General features: G+C 43.2%; 1 long non-coding RNA gene across 1 annotated transcript; it reads right to left on the bottom strand.

The window, feature by feature from the left end:
* Window positions 1-618: 618 nt before the first annotated feature.
* LOC121835541 lies at window positions 619-21,684 on the bottom strand. Its single transcript, XR_006077661.1, has 4 exons — window positions 21,293-21,684; window positions 13,525-13,680; window positions 1,557-1,704; window positions 619-785 (listed from the first exon to the last, which is right to left on the bottom strand). It is a non-coding gene; the product is annotated as an uncharacterized LOC121835541 (long non-coding RNA).
* Between the last annotated feature and the right edge of the window lie 1,027 nt (window positions 21,685-22,711).

Here is a 22,711-nt window from a genome sequence, read left to right on the forward strand (position 1 = left end):
CTGTCTGAACCAGGCTTTATGGCGAATTCGCGTGGATCTTTCTGCGCGCTCTCAAATTCTCTGTCCAGAGCGCGCGCGACCGCGAGGTGAAAAGAGAGTGTTGTGGCCTGTTCGGCTGGTTTATTTCCGATGGCGTTTCTCCCTCTCTGAGGGCTCCCTAGCACCTCATCTGTTGCCGTCGAAATGCGGAGCGGCGCAGGCATCGCGCGGTACTTGGTTTTGTTGACGATGTCCGGCAGCGGCTTGTTGTGGTTTGATTATCTGATTCTACGAAGTGCTTGTGCATTCGACGATGCGAGGATTACAACGCACGGGACGGCATTCGTTTGTGAACGTTACAGGAAAAGTCGACGTGGGAAGTATTCGTAGCGCTTTCACGAGATCGTTCATCTCACGGCGGTGAATTCGCTAATAACCAACGAAGAAACAGCTCGAAGAGCTCTGCGGTGTTTTGCCGGGTTTCGTGGTCGCTTCAAGAAACTTTCAGGTTTGGTAAAAGTGCGTTCATTATTTGTGTTGTAAAATGAATGAAGAGTCGAATAAAATTCACTCTGATTTGTGTGACCTGTTGATATGTGCTATATCCTGCATGCACGATATTTCACCGTGAAAAGAATGTGGTTTATTAGCCATTTTTTATTAGCCGACTCTGCCGTACATGACCGCTATCGCAGCGTGTTCGCTGTCGTAAAGCACCTTCGCCGTAAGGCACCTTTTAGCCGTCCTCCGAATGTCCCCGCCGTGCCGGAATGGCCCGTCGAGTGAAACGCTCCATCAAGACGCGACTGCACATTTCAACATGCCGAGTCATTTCGACGTAATGTGATTTTTATTCATAATACCCACTTAGTCGTGATACGATTATACTACGTAGCGCTAAACGGCCAGCCGGGCGATGGGACACTAGCAAGGAGGGTGAAAGCTACGTCACGGTGGCTGGAATTTTCGGAATGGAGACTGCCGATTAAAGAGAAAGAGGGGACAGGCGAATGCTTGGGTTTTGGATGGCTGCTCTGTCTGGGGAAACCACAAAGCCAAAAGACAAATAGCAGGGTAATTTGTTTTGGGTTGCAACTTCACACCAAATCGGTCAGCGAGACTTCGTGTTATGTACATACGCCCTACCCTGTTTGTATATATCATCTGCTCTTCTGAGGGGAAATACAACGTTGTTTTTCTTATCTCATCAAACATGCCTCAAATATTTATGCGTCAGCTTCACCGGCCTACAGGGCAGAAGTTGCCCCTCCTCCCTTGCGAAGTTACAAAAAAAAATAAGTTACTTAGAAGCTTTCAAAATTCGCATAATAATCTATTATCCTGCTCATGGAATGGAACTTTTTTTTATTATGTTTCTCTGATAAGTTACTGTTTGATTATTAAATTACGTACTTTGTTACCGACAAATCATCGCTGATAAAAATACCCCAAATGATTCAGAACAATTGGAAGTCGTAGATGGTAACAAACAAATCAAATTTTGTTCAATTCGTTGGTCCAGCCCAACGCTGTAGTAATTTGATATTTCATGCAACTCACGTAAACAGGATACTCACTGAGACGTATTATGTTTCTCTTGGCAGAAGGCGGCACCGCCTGTTGACTCCCACGTTTCTGGTTCTCTGAAGGAAGTTCTGGCAGCCATTTTTGTCAGCGTTGAACAGGAGTGTAGGATGCACCAAGAAACATGAAGCCTTCTGGGAACTACGGAGAAAAAACAAAGTGAGTACATGAAAACAATGGTGTTTGAAGTCAAGCATTCTTTGTTTGTACTTAGAATTTTGTTTATTGTTAACTTGTTCATTATTTTCCCATAGACACCGGTTGTAGCATTGTCGAAGGAAATATATCCGTTTCTACATAAACGACTTGATTTTCCGAGTATGTTTAATATATTTTATTGAAACAGGGCGTACCTGCAGTGTTGTATTGGTGATGAAGACCACTAGAAAAATTATTTTATACAGTATTGTAATAAAATTTGAATTGGAAGAGCGAAACGAGTGTGTAATATACTAGGTACGAGTCTGGTTCATGTTTTCTTTAATACCGCCTGTTTTGAGCAGATATTGAACCTCAAGATTACACTATTATAACGACTACATTTGCTGTGTTCTTGTTTAGTCAGAACACCAAACATCGCACAATTAGCCGCCAAAGCAGCAAGATAAATAAAACGTAGCCATTTAAAGGTACCTCACGCCTATAAAATTGGACAATTAAGTCTTCAGCCACATTCAATTGTTTGCACACTCAGAAACAAACTCGAAATTTCTAAAAGAACAGAATGTTCATTTCCATTTTGAAGTGCACTAACAGAACCGGAAATGCACAAGCATGTAGATTTATACGAGAGATAGATATATGGGACGCAGCATAAATGTCAGAACAAAAACGCATGCGTGCAAATAATTCACAATCATACTTTGAAAATATGACCAAAATATTCTACGCAATTACGATCACCAAGAAATATGTATATTATATAATGGAAACTACAACCTGAGACTTCGAAAACGGCAAGTCGCATGAGTTTTGTGAGGTAACTTTTTTAAGAGCAGAAACACACCATTGCGAATTTAAAAGAATTTATCCACACATTGCGCTCAAAGGCGTTCTCGTGTACAAAGAAAAAATAACGAGAACATAAGCCTTAATTGTACTGATTGTAATTAAACTGTTCTAATTGTAATTAAACTGTTCTGGGTGTACGAGTATTACTAATCAGAAGTCTGGCTTGTGCCTCAGGACCAGTCTTGGGTAGTAACGCGTTACTAGTAACGCGTTACTGTAATTTCGTTACTTTTTTGGTAACTTGTAACTGTAACGAGTTACTTTTTTAAAAATGTAACGTGTAACTGTAGTTTTATTACTTTTTCTGCGGTAACAATGAAAGTAACGACGTTACTTTTGTCGTTACTTTCCACTTTTTTAAGAATAACATAATTGAATGAGTACAATCTACCTATTCCTTGCACTTTAAAAATTGTCTTCCGATATTTCGAGTGTCAAGTTGGCCTTTTACAAACTTGTGAATACGCGTTCTTTCTCGCGAGTCACGTCCTGATTATTGCCACGTGCAGATTTGATGAAAAAAAATGTAATTATCTTTACGCACGCGCTTTTACTTTGAGACTGAGCACTTACATCTTAGTATCTGAAGCACTATGTTGCGGTGTTCTTTTTCCTGCACAAACGCTTTTTAACCGGGTGAATCAACCATGAATCAACTATACACGCGGAGGGCAATGCGCATGTTTGGTATTTTGATTAGCGCCACTACTCCGCAATGTGCATGTTTCGTATTTTGATTTCGCGCCACTGTACCGGCGTGGTGTCAACAGTTGAGGCAAAACTTTACTGCTGTTTGCACGGGGCTTGCTTCTGGCTTGCCGGGTACGAACTGAAATATGTCCAGGGACTCTATGAACCCAACGCAACCGTCAACGAGCTAGCAATGTGCTTGTACTACCAAGAGTAGGACATTTGTATTGGGTCCGCGTTTGCCTCCATGCAATTCCTTCCAGGGCGCCAGTTGGGCGCCTGTTCAGCAAGGGCAGACATTTCGCCATTAAACGAAGGAAGCTTTCACACAGCAAATTTGAGAAGCCACTGCAACTAAGCCACAATATGAAGTAAAAAGCGCACTTTTTAATTTTATGCAAAGAAACTTGGTGAGGGGCGTTTTCTAGTTTTTTCCTAATTTTTTGTGTTATAGAAAAGTAACTGAAAAGTAACGTCGTTACTTTTTGAAAGTAACTCTAACTGTAACAATTAACTCTTTTGTTGCGGTAACTGTAACGGTAACTTCGCTACTTTTTTCTGAAAATAACTGTAACTGTAACGAATTACTTTTTAAAAGCAACTTACCCAAGACTGCCCAGGACTCCCAATTATTAAATGATAACAAAACATTCCGTACGAAAGTCCACTCAAATTTAGTCTTGGGTAAGAAAAAAGCGAGAAAACATTTGCCCTAAAGGAAGTCTCGCGTATCTGAATCTCATCTGAGGAGGTTGAAACTTGTTAAATTACCGCTCAGGGCTGAAACATATCCTCCCTTTAAATGAGCGAGTCTATCATATTAAATAAATTAACATTGCCCAGGTAGCACGCCAAAGGAATGCCCAACTTGGGCAAAGGTCTGGCAAACATAAGGGCCCAACTTTGGCGCAGTTAGGATTTTGCACCATGGCAATCATCAGTGCCAAAGAACGGTGCCTAACTATAGCCGTAGTTGGGCGATCCTAGGGCATGCCAAAGTTTGGCTCTTCTCTGGAACGCCAGAGGAGCGCCAAAGTTGGTGCCATACCTGGGTCATAACTGCCAAAACAACGCCGAATTTGAGTATTTCGGACATGCAAAGTTTGGCCTTTCTCTGGTCCGTCACAGTTCTGCCAAAATAAGTGCCAGACTTGAACCATAACTGCCAGAGCAACGCCTAATTTGGGTATTTCGGTCACACCAAGTTTGGCTTTTCTCTGGCCCTCCACAGCTGTGCCAAAGTAAGTGCCAGACTTGAGCCATAACTGCCAAAGCAACGCCTAACTTGGGTATTTCGTACATGCCAAGTTTGGCCTTTCTCTGGTCCGCCACAGTTCTGCCAAAGTAAGTGCCAGACTTGAACCCTAACTGCCAGAGCAACGCCTAATTTGGGTATTTTGGCCACACCAAGTTTGGCCTTTCTCTGGTGCGCCACAGTTCTTTCAAAGTAAGTGCCAGACCTGAGCCATAACTGCCGCAATAAATCTTAATTGGCCTATTTTCCAGTTTATATGAGCTTGCGTTCTTTACTTATGCCAATGCTAACCTGAATAAACTTAACTTCAAAATATTTACGTCAATATAAATACAAAATGTTGAAAAAGCACATAAACTGCAAATGATTCCGCTAATGGCCAATAAAGGTGGTGATTATAAAGCTGCGGAGTCTGAAGGGACAGAGGCGATTTTCGGTATCTTCAGGCCAAAAAGAAAAAAAAAACGCCACATTTGATAGCAAACAAGCGAACCAAAAACGTGAGCCCTATTGAGCGGTATTTTAAAAAGGGTGTCTTATTCCTATTTTAAATTCTATCGAGTTCCCAACGCAAATTAGTGCCTTTTTAACGTACCGCCTTCAAAGCAAAGAGCTTTCCGTAAAATGTTCCACCAACAGTCAGGTAAAACAGTCCAACTGATAATCCACGTCAGGTTACGCCGGTTTGGTTGCTTCCTCGTACGATTAGGTGCTGGCCTACCTCTCGATTATTTTGTGTTTCTTGCAGCGACGTATTCCAATGCAAAGGAGGTTATATGCTATTGGAAAGGCGGTTTTCAGATTTTCCGGTGAGTGCACAAGAAAGGAGATTGCGGCAACATGTAGCGTATGCTAAACACGTTTGCAAGTACAACAATTAAGCACCAATATTTTCCTGCCAGGTTCTATGTATCGTCTGATCGAAAAGCCCTGGTAAGGATTGCTCATGAGTACCAACACGGTGCTCCAAGTAAGTATTTTCCACCCAACCGTATTCTTGAGACTATTTGTAAATTCGAACTCGGTTATGCATGTCCAGGAAAAGGCTAACAAAATGGACTATGCTAGCGCGTCCTAGCAAAGGAAGGGGACGTAAAACCTACGTAAATTAGAACCGGTTGGGAAGTACAAGATTGGTATAACGCTGGGATCCTTTGCTCGCCATCGTAATGCGTAGACGTCTGCCGAAGTACCGCAGAGGTGACAGGACAAGGTCTCGCTGGAAGAATAAAACAAATATAGGAAGATTCATGTGGGGATGTGCGAACGGATAAAAAACGACATATCTAAAAAAAAAAAAAAAACATTCGTCTGTTTTAGTATTAATATGTTTATTCAATCAAAAATTTCGCTTGTAAACTTCAACTGCCTCATTTCTAATACATGTTTTTTTGTTTTTTTTTAATTCATAGTAAATCGTTGTTATCTCGGTCGTCGCCTATGATGTTCTCAGCTTTCTTCGCGTTCACCACGCCCACTGTCACTGGTTTCGAGCTGCATTCGACAGAGGGCGCCAGGTGCTATAGGGTTTGAATGGCGGACAGAGAAAGGATTAGAGGGCGTCCCACGTAATGTCACGGGGTTCGTGCAGCATCTGACAGAGGGCGATAGGCGCTATTTGATTTGAATTGTGCCGCGGGAAAGTGGGTCTGGGGGTGTCACTGCCGCGGACGTGACGAAGGTCATGCGATTTTATTTGAATCGCTGTGCGGTAATTCTTTTATTCGCTAAAAAGGTTCTGCGTCGACTGGACATACACCCAGTTTCCTCATGTTTTCATTAAATATGATCCCTGAAAGGTAGAATATTATAATGAGTGCATTTTCTGTGTTTCTGCTGAGTTAGAACACGCACACACATCACATCATAACTCGTGCTAGTTATACGTATTTCGCAAGCAATCGCTATTCACTTCAAGTGTTAAAGCTGTCCTGCCACTTGGTTTTCGTAACCTGGTTCAAAAAATAAATGCGTAAATCGACGGTGCACGTCAGTCACGACGCCATCAATCAGTTGTCATCTTTGCATACATGTGTTGACTTGAGAGCTAATATCACATAACTCGTGTGGCATCCTCCACGGGATTTGTATGCGTCATTGCTGCAGATCATGTGACGTAATATTACATGAGTCACTGCGCGCTAATATGTTTTATCGGTCGTCTTCCTAACGCGTGCTATATCCGTATTTTCGCGCGCGATTCACACAGTGCTCGTTAACTCGTGGCGCCCCCAAAGCTCTCGGCGCATTTGGACTCGGACTGTCACTCGTACGACGGAGGTCGATCTGACAAGATGCTCGTGCGTGAATGGCTGGATGGCTGCGCAGAAGAGCACACTCGACGGAGCCTTGTCGAAGCTTGCGCTACGCATCGAAAAGCAAATAACGACTTATTTTTGTCTGCGTACGATCTCTTGGGGGACCTCGTCATTTTTGGCAAGTTCGCTCCGTATGAAGTGTACCCCGTCGTGTTCAGGCAAATATCTCACGTCTACGAACGCTACAAGGGGCGGCACAAAAATTGGGAATCGCACAAGCAGCCCGTTGTGCTCTTATCACAATTGCCGGGCAAGGTGTTGACCAAAGTAGCCGCAGCGGAGAAGGCGGACGTGGTGGGATTCACCTCGGATACTCTTAAGACCAGGAAACGCGCAATCTGTTGTAAGCGCAACATCGACGCAACCTACATCCATTGCCTTACAACCGATGTACTTCGATATTGCCTGATCACCGTAGATCCTCTCTAAAAAAAAAAATCAATAGACCTCAGGTGACTGTGTGTGTGTGTATCTCTCTCTCTCCCCAGCGGTTGCAGGTGTAGCTAAAGACAATACTGGATCTTGTCAGCAGTCCGGTTAGTTTGCTACTGACCTACGTATAGATCGGTCGTGAAGAGCAAAACAAAATAATTTTTTTATTTATTTATTTATTTCTAATACTGCCAACCCTTGCGGGTTATAGCAGGAGTGGATACAGTAATATATCAAACAAAATACAGGTGACACAAGAAATTATACATAGAACAATCATTCTCACAGGTGCAACTACTCGTCAGCAAACCAGTTCATCAACTTTACTTCAAATTCTTCAACAGACGTGACGTCCGAAAAAACACTTGGGGGTAATCTGTTCCATTCTTCTATTGTTTTCACAAGAAACGAATATTTAAAAATGTCAATATTGGGCATAAATGGGTCAACTGACCATTCATTGTTTAGTCGTCGAGACCGTCTTCCAGGAGATCTGATATAAGTTTGCGTGTCAATACGAAGATATTTAAAATACAACAAATAAAAAAACTTCAGCCGCGCAATTCTTCGTCTTGACGCTAAGGACGATAATTGGGCTTCCCTCAACAATGCCGAAACAGACTCATGTCTATCGTATTTAGAAAAGACAAACCTGGCTGCTAGCCTTTGAATGCGCTCCACTTTATCTATTTGAGTTTGTGCGTAGGGGTCCCATATTATCGATGCATATTCCAATGTCGGGCGCACTAGAGTTTTATAAACGTTGGTACGGATATCGGAGTTCGTCCCCTTAGAGATCGCCTCATAAAACAAAGTTTCCTATATGCTGAATTACATACATTTTTAACGTGCGTATTCCAGCTGAGATCACCCGAGATAGCAATACCAAGATACTTAATAGTGTTAGAACGTTGCAAGACTACACCATTTATTTCATACAAAAACATCAACGGAGACTTCTTTTTGGTTATGCTTAAGACAGTAGTTTTATCAAAATTAATTCGCATATCCCATTTTTCACACCAGTGAAATATATTCGTCAAGGAGTCATTCAATAATTCTTGATCATCTACAGTTACTACGGGGATGTAAACCAAACAATCATCAGCAAACAAACGCACTTCTACAGCTGGGTCGATATCTTGAGCGATATCGTTAACATAAACCAAAAACAAAACTGGCCCCAAAACAGATCCTTGGGGTACGCCAGACGTGACCGGTAAAACAGATGACGCATGACCGTCAATTTCAACGTACTGTGTCCTATCAGATAAGTATGATTTAATCCAGAGAACCAAGTTCTTATCAACACCAAGAAGCAATAACTTTTCAAGTAACTTTGAATGCGTGACTCTGTCAAATGCTTTAGATAAGTCAATAGATACAACATCTACTTGGCCACGAACATTTAGCACTTTTCCAAACTGATGAGTTGATTCAAACAACTGGGTGATAGTCGATAGCTTCCTGCGAAAACCGTGTTGTTTATCATAAAAAAGGTTTCTGTCTTCTAGAAAATCAACGAGATGTTTAGAAATGATGTGTTCGAGCATTTTGCAGCTTGTTGATGTCAACGATATTGGCCGGTAGTTTTTAACTTCAAGATGGTTGCCCGATTTGTGAATGGGTACAACTTTGGCAATTAACCAATCCTTTGGTAAGCAACATGTATTTAGCGACTGTTGAAAGATAATGGTCAAAACACGTGAAACCGGTTCGCAGTAACGCCTCAGGAATTCATTTGGGATTTTATCTGGTCCCGGTGATTTTTTTATGTCAATATTTAGTAGTAAGGCCCTCACTCCCTCGTAAGTAATTTGAATAGGCTGTGTTTGCAGACTGGGTTCATTGTCAGTCAGGTCATTTACAGATGTGCCTGCTGAAAAAACCGAGTGAAAGTAGCTATTGAATTCATTTGCTACGGTAAGCGGATTATCGCATATAGCACCGTCTACATAAGCTTCTTTTATAACTTTCTGCTTAGGGGACAGATGCTGCCAAAACTTATGAGGCGATGTTTTTAAAATCGTACTCATCGTATTAGCAAAATAGCTAGTTTTGGAATCTTTGAGTTTCTTTTTCACATCACGGCTTAAAGAACTAATTGCTAACAAGTTCCGGTGCTTACACAGTCTCTTACGTTTTAATCTGCGCTTTAAGTGGATGATCTCACGTGTGACCCAAGGATTTGTCTTATTAATCTTTTTTATTCTCTGAGGAACATACGCTTTTAGACAGTAGTTTACTGCTTCCTTAAAGTGATTCCAGAGGCTTTCAACGTTAGCGTCCTGGCGAAAAGAATCGAGAGAATAATCCAAATAATCTAAGACAGTTGTGTCCTCAGCTTTTTCAAAGTTGTAAACGAGTGCCGTATTCTTTTTCTGTTTTTGAGGGGGGCTATTTTGTGTTACCGTCACACGCACCAGCTTATGATCTGAAATCCCGTCTACAACAGACACCTCGTACTCACGAAAGCACGTCGAAAGAAAGCAGAGATCTAAAATGGAATTTCGTGGCCCACACGTTCTTGTGGGTTCCCGGACTATTTGATCGAGGCCGTGTTTTAACAATATTTCTAGCATGTAATCATCTTGTTTCCCACCTGACTCTTCGACAATTTTTTCGTTCCAATTAATGAGGGGGAAATTAAAATCTCCAAGAACTATTAATTTAGTGCGTTCATTAGCATGGAGTGTCAAAAAATCATCAATTTTTTCAATAAAACTGATGGCCGAGGATGGCGGTCTATATACTCCGCCGACCAGAATGTTACAATGTTTTAAGAATATCTTGCACCATACACTCTCATGGTCTGGGATATGCGTTACAGCCTGATACCTCAAGGACCGCTTTATAAGCAAGGCAACACCCCCACCTCTAGTGTCTCTGTCGCGCCGCAAAATATCGTAACCGGGAGGGAATACTTGGAAATCTGATACGTCGTAACGCAACCATGTTTCCGTTATCACTACAAGATGCGGGTCATGATCGATTAAAACAGCTTCCAGTTGGTCAGTTTTATTCATAACACTTTGCGCATTTAGCGTGACTATTATCAATCTTGAAATCTCCTGATGTCATTCTTTTTCCGATGCAGACGTGGAACTGGCCGTGTGTGATGTGTTTAACTTTACCCTCCGTTCTTTTTCAGAATCCCAAACGTATGCCACGTCATCAACGTAAAGTCTGTCATTAACATGTTTAACCCTTACTCCTCCCGGTTTTTCGTCGTGTGCTGACTCCCACAGTTTCTTCCTCGTCTGCAACGTTTCTTTTGAAAAGTCCTCGGAGATTGACACTGCTGTTCCTTTTAGTTTCTTACAGTTTTTAAACACAGACACTTTTTCATTATAGTTGAATACCCTTAGAACTACAGGTCTATTTTTGCCTTGGGTGATCCGCCCTATTCTGTGAATTCTTTCGACTGATGTTAAGGACACACCCAGTTGCTTGTTAAAGACGTCATCGAGCACCTTTTGTTCCAGACTCCTCCTTGTTTCTCCAGGTTCCTCGTGAATGCCGAAAACTATAAAGATCTTCCGGCGGGATCTATCTTCAAATTCAACAAGCCTTCCGTGTTGGTGTACAATTGTGTTCTTCAACAACTGTACTTCGCTTTCGAATTCACGAATTTTGTTTCCATTTTCGGTAACTGTACTTAGAACCCCGCTCAGCCTATCTTCAATGCTCTTGAGTGTCTTGTTTACATTAAGGTTGTCAGTTTTAAGCTCCTTAATGTCATTGGATATTTCAGTCTGTTTTTTTCAATATATCCTGTAGCATTCCCATAGTCTCCTTATCGGGGCCCGGGTTTAATTCGATATCACCAGAAAGTCCCAAAAGCAGTCTACTAACAGCGAAGCATTCACATACGCATTGCAAAAACACTCGTGGGCACGGCAGGACAATCAATCCTACACAATTGCTACGATAGCCCTTATCGTTACTGACCTGGACAAGAATGGCAGTTGGCATGTCAGCTGATGCTCTCACGGCAGAAGCGCCGTGCCCACTAAAGTCCGTTGGAGACAGCATCCAGCTTTTATGCAGCACCGAAGACGCTCTTTGTCGGTGATTGGTCCCAGTCGTTGCTGAATCTTCCAGCACGTGGCCAAGATCGCCGATGCGGAACGGCAGGGTGACGTTGCTTGTTGACAGAAGTAATTCTGTCTGCGATGGTTCCGGAGTCGTCGGCCGCGCGATGCTAAACAGAAGCACCAGCACCTGGACAAGAATGGCAGTTGGCATGTCAGCTGATGCTCTCACGGCAGAAGCGCCGTGCCCACTTCACTGGCTTCACGTAAACTGATCCAAATAATGGATCAGTTTACGTGAAGCCATTCTCAAATGCCTCCTCAGAAATGTTTTACGATAATATTTTAAGCAAGTTTAATGTACAGTTCTCTCAAGCTATTATATTATACGAACCGTACGAGGTAGAACTAGAAGTACTTAATTTCCCATTTAGCATCGAGAATGTGACGAGCCCATGAAATGAGCTGTACTTGGTCAGGCGTACGGATGCCGGGAAAGTGGAAGGCACCAAAAAGAGTTGAATACGGCCAAAGCAACACTTTATCGCGCTGGTGAAAAGCGGTCTGCGATAGCTGTTTTGTCCCAGGACGATTGTTGAGCGAAGAGAAAAAGGTTACTCTATAAGCCTCCTGAGAAACAAACGGACAGCCCTATGCCGCCCATACTGTCAAAAAAAATAGAAAAAAAAACACGGCTTTGCAGAGATGTCTTTTGGAACAGGTCAGCCTCTGGAAGGCAGCCCCGTGGAGGAAGATACATTCGATAGGGAGGTACAGGTAGAGCTGACAACGGTTAAGCACTTCATGACACAAGAGCGAATTGAGATCCTCGAGGGCTTCTACGAATTGCCAGAAGACCTCATTAACGCAGTAAACAGGTTAGTCCTCGCGTTACGAATGGCACATTGAAAGATTGCTTCTCGCAAACCAGCTTCGATGAAGAGATACGCATCCATGTCGTAGAGCAGCTCCAGTTTTATCCCAGTCTGTCTAAGTTCGTAGGTGAGACTGAGCACAGGGAGGAAAACGTGATGTAACAGATCAATCTCGCGCGTGTCTAAATCCCGTTTCCTGACGTGTTAAAACACTTCGCCAAGAAGGAGGCAATCGAGTTTCAGGTAGCAGGCACTGTATTCTCTTAAACGTTTGAAATTTAATGTTAGAAGGACAGTTTGGGCGTGACGGTAGTCCTCCTCTTAAATTTGGCTGCCGTTAGGCTTGTTGAAAAAGGACTCGCGCGGTTGTAGCTCGGGCTCCTGGTGAGCCTTCAAACTGGTCATGTATAGTCGTAGGAAAACACGCCTTTCTGCGCCAGAAGATTCACGTTTTGCGGAAAAGCCTGGTCGTCTACCAGCAAGCGCAAGGTGGCGGGGAGAAAGGCTAGACTGTCGAGAAACCACAGGTTACCCACGTCGAGTCTCTTAAATTTTTAGAAGCTAGAGATGAGCACTTTAATATATTTAGACTCGAATGTGTCGACTTTCGGTAAAATAAAGGTCAGGCCATTCGTATTGTTCTGTGCAACGACTGGAATGACTTTCCTGTCTACTCTTAGGTTTAGATTGACTCCCTGACACAACGACTGTCTGCGTAATCCGCTAGAGTAAAAGCGATCTCTGACTTTTTTTTTTCGCTTTCCGAAAGATGCGAGACAAATCGTGCAGCGGGGAGGCCGACCTTTGAGCCTCTTCGTCCACGCTCACCATTGGCACTTCCTCACTACGAATCCATTCGCCAATGAGCTTGGACAGTTGATTAATTGGAATTGAACGTTTTCACGCAGTCCTCGCCCCGGTACGAAAACTGCTCGACGATGAGCGACTCGCCATGGATCGGATTACAAGTATGCAAAACCAACTGAGGGTTGTTAAACGGAAGCCAATCTTGTGGGGAATATAGTGAACCTGGGCCAGGAGAACTTGTAACGCCTCCGTGGGGAAGCACTGCAGCCGCTCCCGTATATCACACAAATGACAGGTTACTATTTCATTTTTTAATTGTTCTGCGACTGAACGATTTTCGTCCGAGCACGAGAAAATGATGATTTGTGACCGCGCTTTCTTCTTTCTTTTTCTCATTCAATAGTCCCTTCATCGCCCTCATGCTCTCAATGCCTTCCTCGGTCAGTTCCGCGAACCGCTTCCGTAAAAATACCTTTACCAACTTGTACTCCAGCTGGAGGATCACACACACGGATGACCGGTAGAGCATGTCCACTCACCTCACTTCCAGCACCGTTAGTTTGACATTGCACGGGATTTGGCCCATGCTTAGAAACAGAGGCGATTGAAGGCGCTTGAAGTGAACGCGGCTTGTTCAGGACCTTGTCCATTTTGAGTTGATCGGAGGGGCTGTGGCTAGAGGTGAGATGATAGTTCTGTAAATAATCACATTATTACAACGGGATTTGAGCTACAAAGCTTTTCCTAGCATTACATTTTTTCTCGAGAGAAAGCAGTGAAGAAATACGGAATAATCCCCGGCATTTATACCAAGCTCCTTACGAAATGACGACTCGTTGTGCAATCAACACGTGCGCTAACGTTGACTATATATAAAAAGGAAAATGAGACCGAAACAATAAAAAGAGCGAGCGGAGCTCAAAAGCAACGTATTTAATTTGCATTAAAAAATTATAACTTTCCGAGCCGTCGAGACATTTTCAGACTTGCTTTTTCCTGCTAGACGGACCCGGTATCGCGGTGCGCTCCGACCTTGGAGAAACCCCCGCTAATTTTTGAGGCATGTACTTCGTTGCGTAAGCATTGTGATTCAGTATTACTCACACGTTCGGGCGTCGCTATAGACCGCACTGTTGCTACGCGTGTTAAAATTAGCATTTATCGTAAAGCGAGAGTATAGTGTCCGCAGCTGCGAGAGTCGGGAAATGTGCTCCTCTCTCGCGAGTACCTAGAAAAGCGTCTGCAATATCTTCTTTTCGTTTGTCGACCAGCAGTTGACGTCACCATGTCTCCGGACCTGAACAAATTTCGTTTCCAAACAGCTGCGTCCATCACGATGATTGGCTCCTCTAAATCGGGCAAAAGCACGTATATACGCAATTTTTTTAGATTTAGTGAGAAATGTTCGAGAATGAGTCTCACGTCGTCTACTAGGTTTTCGTGTTTCCCCAGAGCTGGGTTTCAGAGATGAGGAGGGTTATTTTCACCGAGGAGATGCCGCAAACTTTAGACCCTGAAAGGAATTCGCTGATTAATTTTGACGACTTTCTCGCAAATGGAGCCAAGCTCAAAGACATGTGTGAATATTTTATAATATATGCTCAATACTCTAATGTTTCTCTCCTTTTCCTCACACAGAACATGTTTATTCAGCATTCGTACTTTAAAATAATCAAACTAAATTCTTCGCCCTTAATTCTATTATGTTCAGTTAGGATTGCCGATGAACTCCAAGTGCTATCCCGAAAGAATTTTGGGAGTTCAAGGGGCATGTTCTACCGCATATATATATTCCAACGCGTGTAGAACGCCGTTCAGTTACATTCTGATCGACCTATCGCAAACTTGTCCCTATAATTTCCATGTGAGAGCAAAAAAACTTGCCGGACGAGGGTCCGGAAGTCGTCTACGACATCTTCGTCTCACCATCCTATTGAAACGCATTAGCAAGCACGCGAGATTTTCGCACCTTCTGTCGGAAGCCAAATCGTCTAGTCAAAGAAAATCACTACTACCCAGGCAGCACGCCGACACTGGGCCAGCGTTGGGGTACTATTGCTCACGATATTTGCCTAGTTTCATGTTTTGCACCACGGCCCAGTGTTGGGCCAATATTGGTTAACGATAGCTCTACAAAAGGGCCAGAATCGGCGATATCATTCGAGTTCTGGGAAGAGATGGGCGAATATCGGTTAACATGGCCGCGGCCGCTGCGGTGTCAGCGGACTTGGGCCAAGCCAACCTTATTAGAACCGATCAGTTGGAAAACTGCCATAGACGCTGCTCAGAAAAAGTGGCACCGATCCGTACTCGAGAACCGAGCTAATAGCGATCGGAATGCCGCCATTTCTCCCGCACCGGCCACTCGAAGAACTGCACGTGACTTATATTTTAACTTTAATCGGCCATTTTGGCTGCGAGACAGATACCGTGGAAGGGGCTTCAAGGGTGCCATTCCCGACTCCCAAGCGGACGCGCCGCGAATCACTGCCGAAGTTAGGATGCGTCTAGGTCGGGACGCGCTACCTGAAATCACCGCAGAGGCATAGCTGTATAAAAACAATATTATTTGCGCCGCCAACCTTGTAAACTGAACATTCTAGCACCCCCCCCCCCCCTTTTTTGTACTAATCGCCAATAAAAGTTACTACAAAAAAAAAGTTTTTTTTCGTTTGTTTGTACGGAAAAAACCAAGTTCCAGCCACAGATTGCCCGGCGCGCCCTCGGGGGCGGTCCGTGGCAACAGCGGCGGCCGCCGCGATTGGCCGGCGCGATTGACTAATTCAGTATCGTTTTAAAAACGGTCAAGAATCCCTAATACCGGCCGATATAGCCGGTTCAGACCCGACAAATTGCCGAAAAACGGCGCTGGATACTGTATATCAGCGTGGCGTTGGCCGGCCCAAGTGATGTTCCGCCGACATCGGCCACATCACAGTAATACTGGCCCCAACTTCACGATACAGCGGCAATATTGGCAGTATCAGAATGATATTGGCCCGATTTCTCCGATCTGACGGCAATATTGGCGCAATACTGTGTGCTGCCTGGGTACGTCACGCTAAGGAAGAAAATATAAAACTAATTAGGGAAATTTGCTTAAACCTATGCTTCGAAACCTTCCTTATCTCCGCAGTTATAAAAAAGAAGGTGAAAAGATTTGCGTCCGTCATACGGAGACTGGGAAATCGATAGACAACGCACATTAACGTAAGAAAAACGCTGTTCTCGAAGAGAGGTGTTTTGCCCCTGCTCCTTCCTGCTCTTTGAGGCCTCATATCAGCCATCGGGGGAAAAGCCATCGCAAAGGCTATCGGAGTCTGAGAAAACGAAAAAATGTATAATCTGATACCTCACAAGGAGAACATTCCCGAGATTCTAAAAGAGACGAGAAAGTAGATTAACTCAAGCGAAAGAAAATAATCCAAACACTACACAAAATGTTACGTCCGTACAATTCGAATGATAGTTGCACTAACATCGACGACAATGAGGTGAGAGTGACGCCCATTACGGAAGAACGGGCAACGCAGACGAGCGAGGAAAAACGTGGGTATGATCACGACCTTCCCGGTGTAGTCAATTACTTTAGCAAAACTTGCAAACACAACGGTCGATCGCTTTTTAGTCTACTGAAACCGGTGCTCAGTTGGGATCCGCAAGCCTTGGAAATATTGGTCGACGATAAACCCCTTCAAGGATCCAACATTGTGGACTTCATTTCCTGTTTAGTTTCACGTTCGAAGAAATTGCCAGTTCCGGCTCTCTGCGATCGCGTCACGAGTTTAATGGTCAAAGAAAACATGTCAGTGACCGTCGTCAATCACGATCGTTTTAAAATAAGGACCGTAAAAGCGTGGGCGAGCATTCGTCGAGGTACGTCTTCTTTTTCAGTTACTTCACCGAAGCGCCTTCGTACTGTTTCCCCGGAGTAGCAGCAGCGTAGTGTGTCACCGACCCTTCGTCGATCTCGTTATCGACGACCTCACCTACCACTGCTATTCCTCTTTCTATCGCACCTCGTATCTCAAAGCGTCTTGTCTAGAAACATGGAAGAAGTTCTAGATAAGAATTACTTTTACGAGGAGGAAATTTTCTCCGCTTTTCACCCACGACACCGAAAAAAAGCTGCGACGCTGCTCGAGGCGATTTGGTCGGTAATTGCCTACACCCTCACGGAGAAACACTCGTTTATTCGGCATTGTAGACCTACTGCCACACTAGCTGCACAACATGTAGTTTTTTGGGGGTTTTTTTGCGACAGAGATATTGCTCTCATTACTTTATTACTTTCATGCTTAAAGTCAAGCGCGGTTCTTCGTAATCTCTAGCTGTTACGAAGTGTTCAGAAAAGGTAAAGTTGGTTTTGATAGGAACACGCCTCGGATGCTGTAACTGAAGAAGCATCTGATTCATCTTTGACTCGCATGTTCTAATTGTGGGTTGTAATTCTCAGAACTTGAGAATTTTCGATTATTCGATAGTTAAGAATTTGACGTATGTATAATTAAAAAGGTCAGTAACTTTGAAAATATTAATTTTTAGGTGACAAAACTATAGTAATAATAATAATAATAATAATAATAATTTTTTTCTTCTGTGCCCATAAATTGTTAAGCTTTTGCAGTGTGCACGTAATATACTACAAAACAAGCCGCGATAGATTGCGAAAAAGCAAAACAAATATTCTTGCCCTATTCAGGTAATATGATCAATTGGGGAACAAAGAAGGTAAAATCCCTAAGGCACATATATTATGCAGATGCTGCTCTCATTGTATGCCAATTGAATCCGCGACAAAGGGGAACAGGAAGCGTGCAAGGTTAATAAAACTTTGATAGCTGTCGGCTCACACTTAACGGAATATGGAATTGTTGGATCGTGATGGTGGGAAAAAAATGCTTAGGTGCTCATTCATTGAGAGACGCAAAAAAAAGCGCTCGACGTACTCTCCTGAATATTGCCAGCGCGACGTCAAAATCTGTACAATTTTGTTGGCGTCACACAACTGGAGATCGCGCGGAAATTTGAATGTTGGTTTCTGCATCATCTTGATTTACGGTTTTCTTAATAGCTATCATTAATTTGGAGACAAAAGAAATAACAAACCGTTAATACTAAAGTCAGTTTATTCAGAAAATTGCATTATTTTGGGTTAGCTAAAAAAGTGGACTACGTGCCCCTTTAAGTAACGTCTCGTAATGATAAAAAAATCGTCCACACACAGCGTTCATAAGCTATCCTTTTCATTTGTTTATGTACGCTTTTGATTGACGTTTATGTTCTATACATAGAGGATTCTAGATGCCCATTTCGAATTTTAACCCTAATCTGACTAGTTAGTTCAACAAATTAATCAGACAAGAGGGAGATGAAAAATGGCAACATAATCATGAAATTACGCCTAACACTCTGAAAGCATGGACACGTGTCCTTTGAAAACCAGTGAACTGTCGATATGTATACTGAGATACGCAATAACGGATACCCGGGGCATCAAGGCACCTTCAAGGTAGCGCGCAAAATAAATAAGGTGACGCTTCTAGATAGCACAATATTTTAAGATCTCTAAGGATTAAGTGTCAAGCAGTTTCTAATGCACCAACTTGAAACATGTTGATTATCGTCTTGAATGTGAGTACATTCCAATGGCGACTTTACGCTTAGAAACAGCGTAACACTATAGGTCTAAGGAACCACATTTGCATCAGTATGACATGAAAATTTTAATCATAAAGAAAAGAAACCAAAAGCGGGCCAGGATGGAGCCCTGAGGCACCACGGATTTCGAAACCGACTCCGACCGGGCAGGTATTACCAACACAAACCGAGTCGCTACGGCAAACTGGATCACTGAAAAGCCATGCATACTCTAGTGAGCTGAAACAATGCAGAACGAGGTTTTGTAGGGGTATATTATTATTGAAGGGGTAAAATGCTTTCTACACGTCGAAATAAATTGCGTCCTCATGGAAGCGTGTGCTGAGAAATTTAAAAACGAGCATGAGTTATTCTACGGACCTTCCCTTTGGAAATCAGTGCTCAACTTCAGATATAATTGTACTTAAATTGAACCTTTTTGGGATCCTTTAGCAAAGCTAGATAGCAATGACACAGAGTGGTAATTTTTTACAAGTGTGGAATGTCCGGATTTAAAAATATGCGCAACTGAAGATGACTTTATGTCCGAGAAAATAACCCTGTGTTGGATACGCGTTAAAAATGTTAATTAAAATGGGAGAAAACATAGAACATCTATCGTTTTATAATAAACCTAGGTATGCTATCACTGCCTCAATCAATGGGCTCGATTTCTCTTTATTTGTCAAAAACGTTAGCAAATACTTAAGATATGCAAATGAATCAAGCATACATATCCAAAACAGTCTAACAAATGCCTGCGCATCTACTAACCCGCAAAATACTCAAAGAGCCAATCTCTGTGTTCCACAAAATCAGCTCAGCGAATTATGAGACCAAAATATTAGTCTGTGCTGTGGCATTACGCAATTCACGCATGACGCTTTGCATTGCCTAAAGCAAAACCGAAAACTTAATTATTTGGTTTAAACGGATGTTCCGCCTCATCATTCGCTGAAGTGATTTCATGGAGTTCATTTTCTGCAATACATATGAAATTGTGTGTTGAGGCTATAGATACTTTAAATAAATATATCTACAATTTTATACTGTCTATTGCTTCCGGTTGCTTTATCTGTAAATTTTCTATAGAAGTTAGTGTATAGCAATTGTATAGCACACAGAGATTCTAACAACGTGTCCATCTCTTTTCTGTAAACGTTGGGGTCGCTTTTCGCGAGAAAATATTCTGAATAGTAATTTTATATTTGTCCCAACGCAACCGTTAAAACATATATTTGCCGATTGTCTAGTGCACATATGCAGACATCATAAATACACAAGCCACGGAGCACTCATAGCACGAGTAATTATGTAGTGTTCACTGCTCCATTGCCCTATTAACCCAAACTCGAAAGGAGATCATGGGAACGGTGACCGCCCCAGAATATGAAAAGATCACAAGAGTGCGGATTTTTTTTTCTCGCATATGAGGCATACGAATTGTGTTTCTAAGGGTTGGTTACCTGTCCCCAGCTATGCATCAATAAAGGAAACTATAATTATTTGACACAGTCGAAGAAAGCCGCATCCGCAAGAAGGTTTCAGCTGGTTGTGATGTCGCCTCTCCCCAATGCGTTTTATTATTCTGTAAAGTATAATATAGAAAACTTTTGTAAAAATGTGATGACATAAACTTTATTGCGACCTTACGACATAAATTCTGTAACATTTCTATCGTCGCCACTTTATAGGCTTCGGTTGATAAAAAGTCTGTAGAAAATGTAATTAGAGCAATATTACATGGCTGGTTTGGCAGAAGAAAGAAACGTTAAAATGTGGATAGCATTTTTATACTTGCCTGAAATATTAAAAAAAACTGGCCGTATAAAGTACTAGTACATGTGAAATTACTGTGCTTTAACTGCTTTTTAAGACGACTTTGCAAAGTATAACGAAGTTGGGATCTTTATACTTTTGTAGTACCTATTTGTAGCACACAAAGTGTTCTACGAGTGAAAGCGACAGCTGTTTCATTGCTAAAGTGGTGCCTGAAATGTTGTGATATATGACCTTTCGTAGTAGTACAATGGTTGTAGGAGATACTTTTGGGAGATCAAAGAAGGGCACTTACACGCATCTTCTTGTACATGATAGTCGGGAGTCTTGCTCACTTAGCTCTTCACGTCTCACTGCGGCCCTCTGTCTACTCTGCTCAGCGTTTCGTGTTAAACAGAGCAGAGCACACCTTCCGTCCGTCACATTTCCTAAAAAAACTCCTCATAAAAAGAAATCGGTAATAACATCAAAAGTTAGGCAAAACCTAAACAATTAGCCCAATTTCACCGCGTTCTATGCAAGGTACAATGTACAAGGACGTGCAGGGCTTCAGAGAAGGCATGTCAAATATACGCTTTCAACGCAATTGAAAAAAAAGCAAAAAAACGAGGGCCTGTTTTAGTGACTTTAAAGGCTCAATGTTCGCGTGAAGTAGAAAAGAAATGAGCCTTCTGCTAAGAACGACCATATGGAAACATGCCATGATCAAAGGCTCTAAAGCGGGTCGCTGTTGGTCGGCCAGTTCCTAAGTTGGTATATGTTTATTACTCTCTCAGCAAACGTCTGTTTCGATACGTATTCGTTATAACAATTAGGGGCGTTAACCTTGTATTTCAAGAATCGTATAACAAATTAAAAAATAACGCCCCGAGTAAATCACACACTGACCTCCGGAATCTTGGGAGTTGTTGTGACCGAGGAGTTCCCGAGGCAGCCTCAGGCAGGGCCAGGCGAAGACAGGGATCGCAAACTGACTCCAGGCAGGAACATCAGCAGGAAACGTGTTATCTTTCTTTGTCTTGAACCGGATCGGAAGGTCGAAAGGAGACTACTCACATTGATAAAAAGAAGACAAAAGGGAGATTTAATACTTAGTGCGAATTGGGGTGGCCACAGAGGCTGAGTTTCCGTTCTTCTGTCGCCACACAGGCTGAGTTTCCGTGTCGCCACACAGGCTGAGGTTCCGTGTCGCCACACAGGCTGAGGTTTTCGCCAACCAGGCTGAGGTTTTCGTTTAACGACGCCACACAGGCGTTACGGCGCAGCGAGACGCACGCTGCAACGTCAGCCTCCTCCTCTCGGCCCCGATGCTCGGTCGTTCTCCGAATTGAGGGCGCCTCGTAGGGGAATGTCTCGCGTACGGTAGACACAACAGACTGTCCATCTGTTCAGGGTCGGAGTCCGTCTGGCGTTCTCGTAGAATGCAGACGCCTCCGTGGAATGCAGACGCCGTAGACAGAACACACCGACGGCAACGTTCTCGTGGAAGGCATACGCCAGGCAGACGCCGCAGACAAAGCACACCGACGGGAACGTCGGTTCTGATGCCCTTGAGCCGAGGCCCAAGAGAAACGCTTCTCCGGTTTCGGTTGAACGTGCGAAAAGGGTTCGGATCGCACGCAAACCGTCTCGACGTTCGCTTGGTCGTCGTCCGCACCGGAATGCAAGGTCGATCTTCACAAACACAGGGAGATCGAGACGGGTCATAACAGCATCAACAACGGCTCAGACGGGTGCTTTCCGATTATAAACAAGACGGTCGGGCGGGCACAAAGAGAGGGCGAAGGAAGAGACGCGGCCTCGGCCAAGGCCGATCGCAACAGAGGGTAGACGTGGGGTACAGGGCTCCACACTTTGACCTTGAGCATAGGCCTAAAAACCGTTCATTCCGCTTTTTGCAGCCTCTTCGTGTATGACTTCTTCCTTAAGTGGAGAAATAATAGATAAAACCACAGTAGACCGCCAAGCCCTCCAACTGAGTATAACGTTTTCCGTCTCTCCCCCCTCTTTTTTTTTATTTCTCTGTTTTTCGTGTTTGTTTTTTTTCTTGTTTCTTTTATGTTCCGCCATCGCTCTTTCCCCTCCTCCTGAGAACCGGTCGGAAACGTCTACCCGCCCCGGCAGCTCACTTGAACAACCTGGCATATTTGAATACTAAGTGGTTTCAAATAACATCGCTCGCACATAGGCCGGTCGACCAGACTTTTACCTATCTCAGATACTCGATTCAAGATACTATGTTTCAATTACTTTGGTTAATTTGGTATCTTACGAATACAATTGATTATGAGTACTTGGTAAGATATC

The sequence above is a fragment of the Ixodes scapularis genome, unplaced genomic scaffold, assembly GCF_016920785.2.
Source record: "Ixodes scapularis isolate PalLabHiFi unplaced genomic scaffold, ASM1692078v2 PGA_scaffold13__105_contigs__length_92229423, whole genome shotgun sequence".
NCBI lineage: Eukaryota > Metazoa > Arthropoda > Arachnida > Ixodida > Ixodidae > Ixodes > Ixodes scapularis.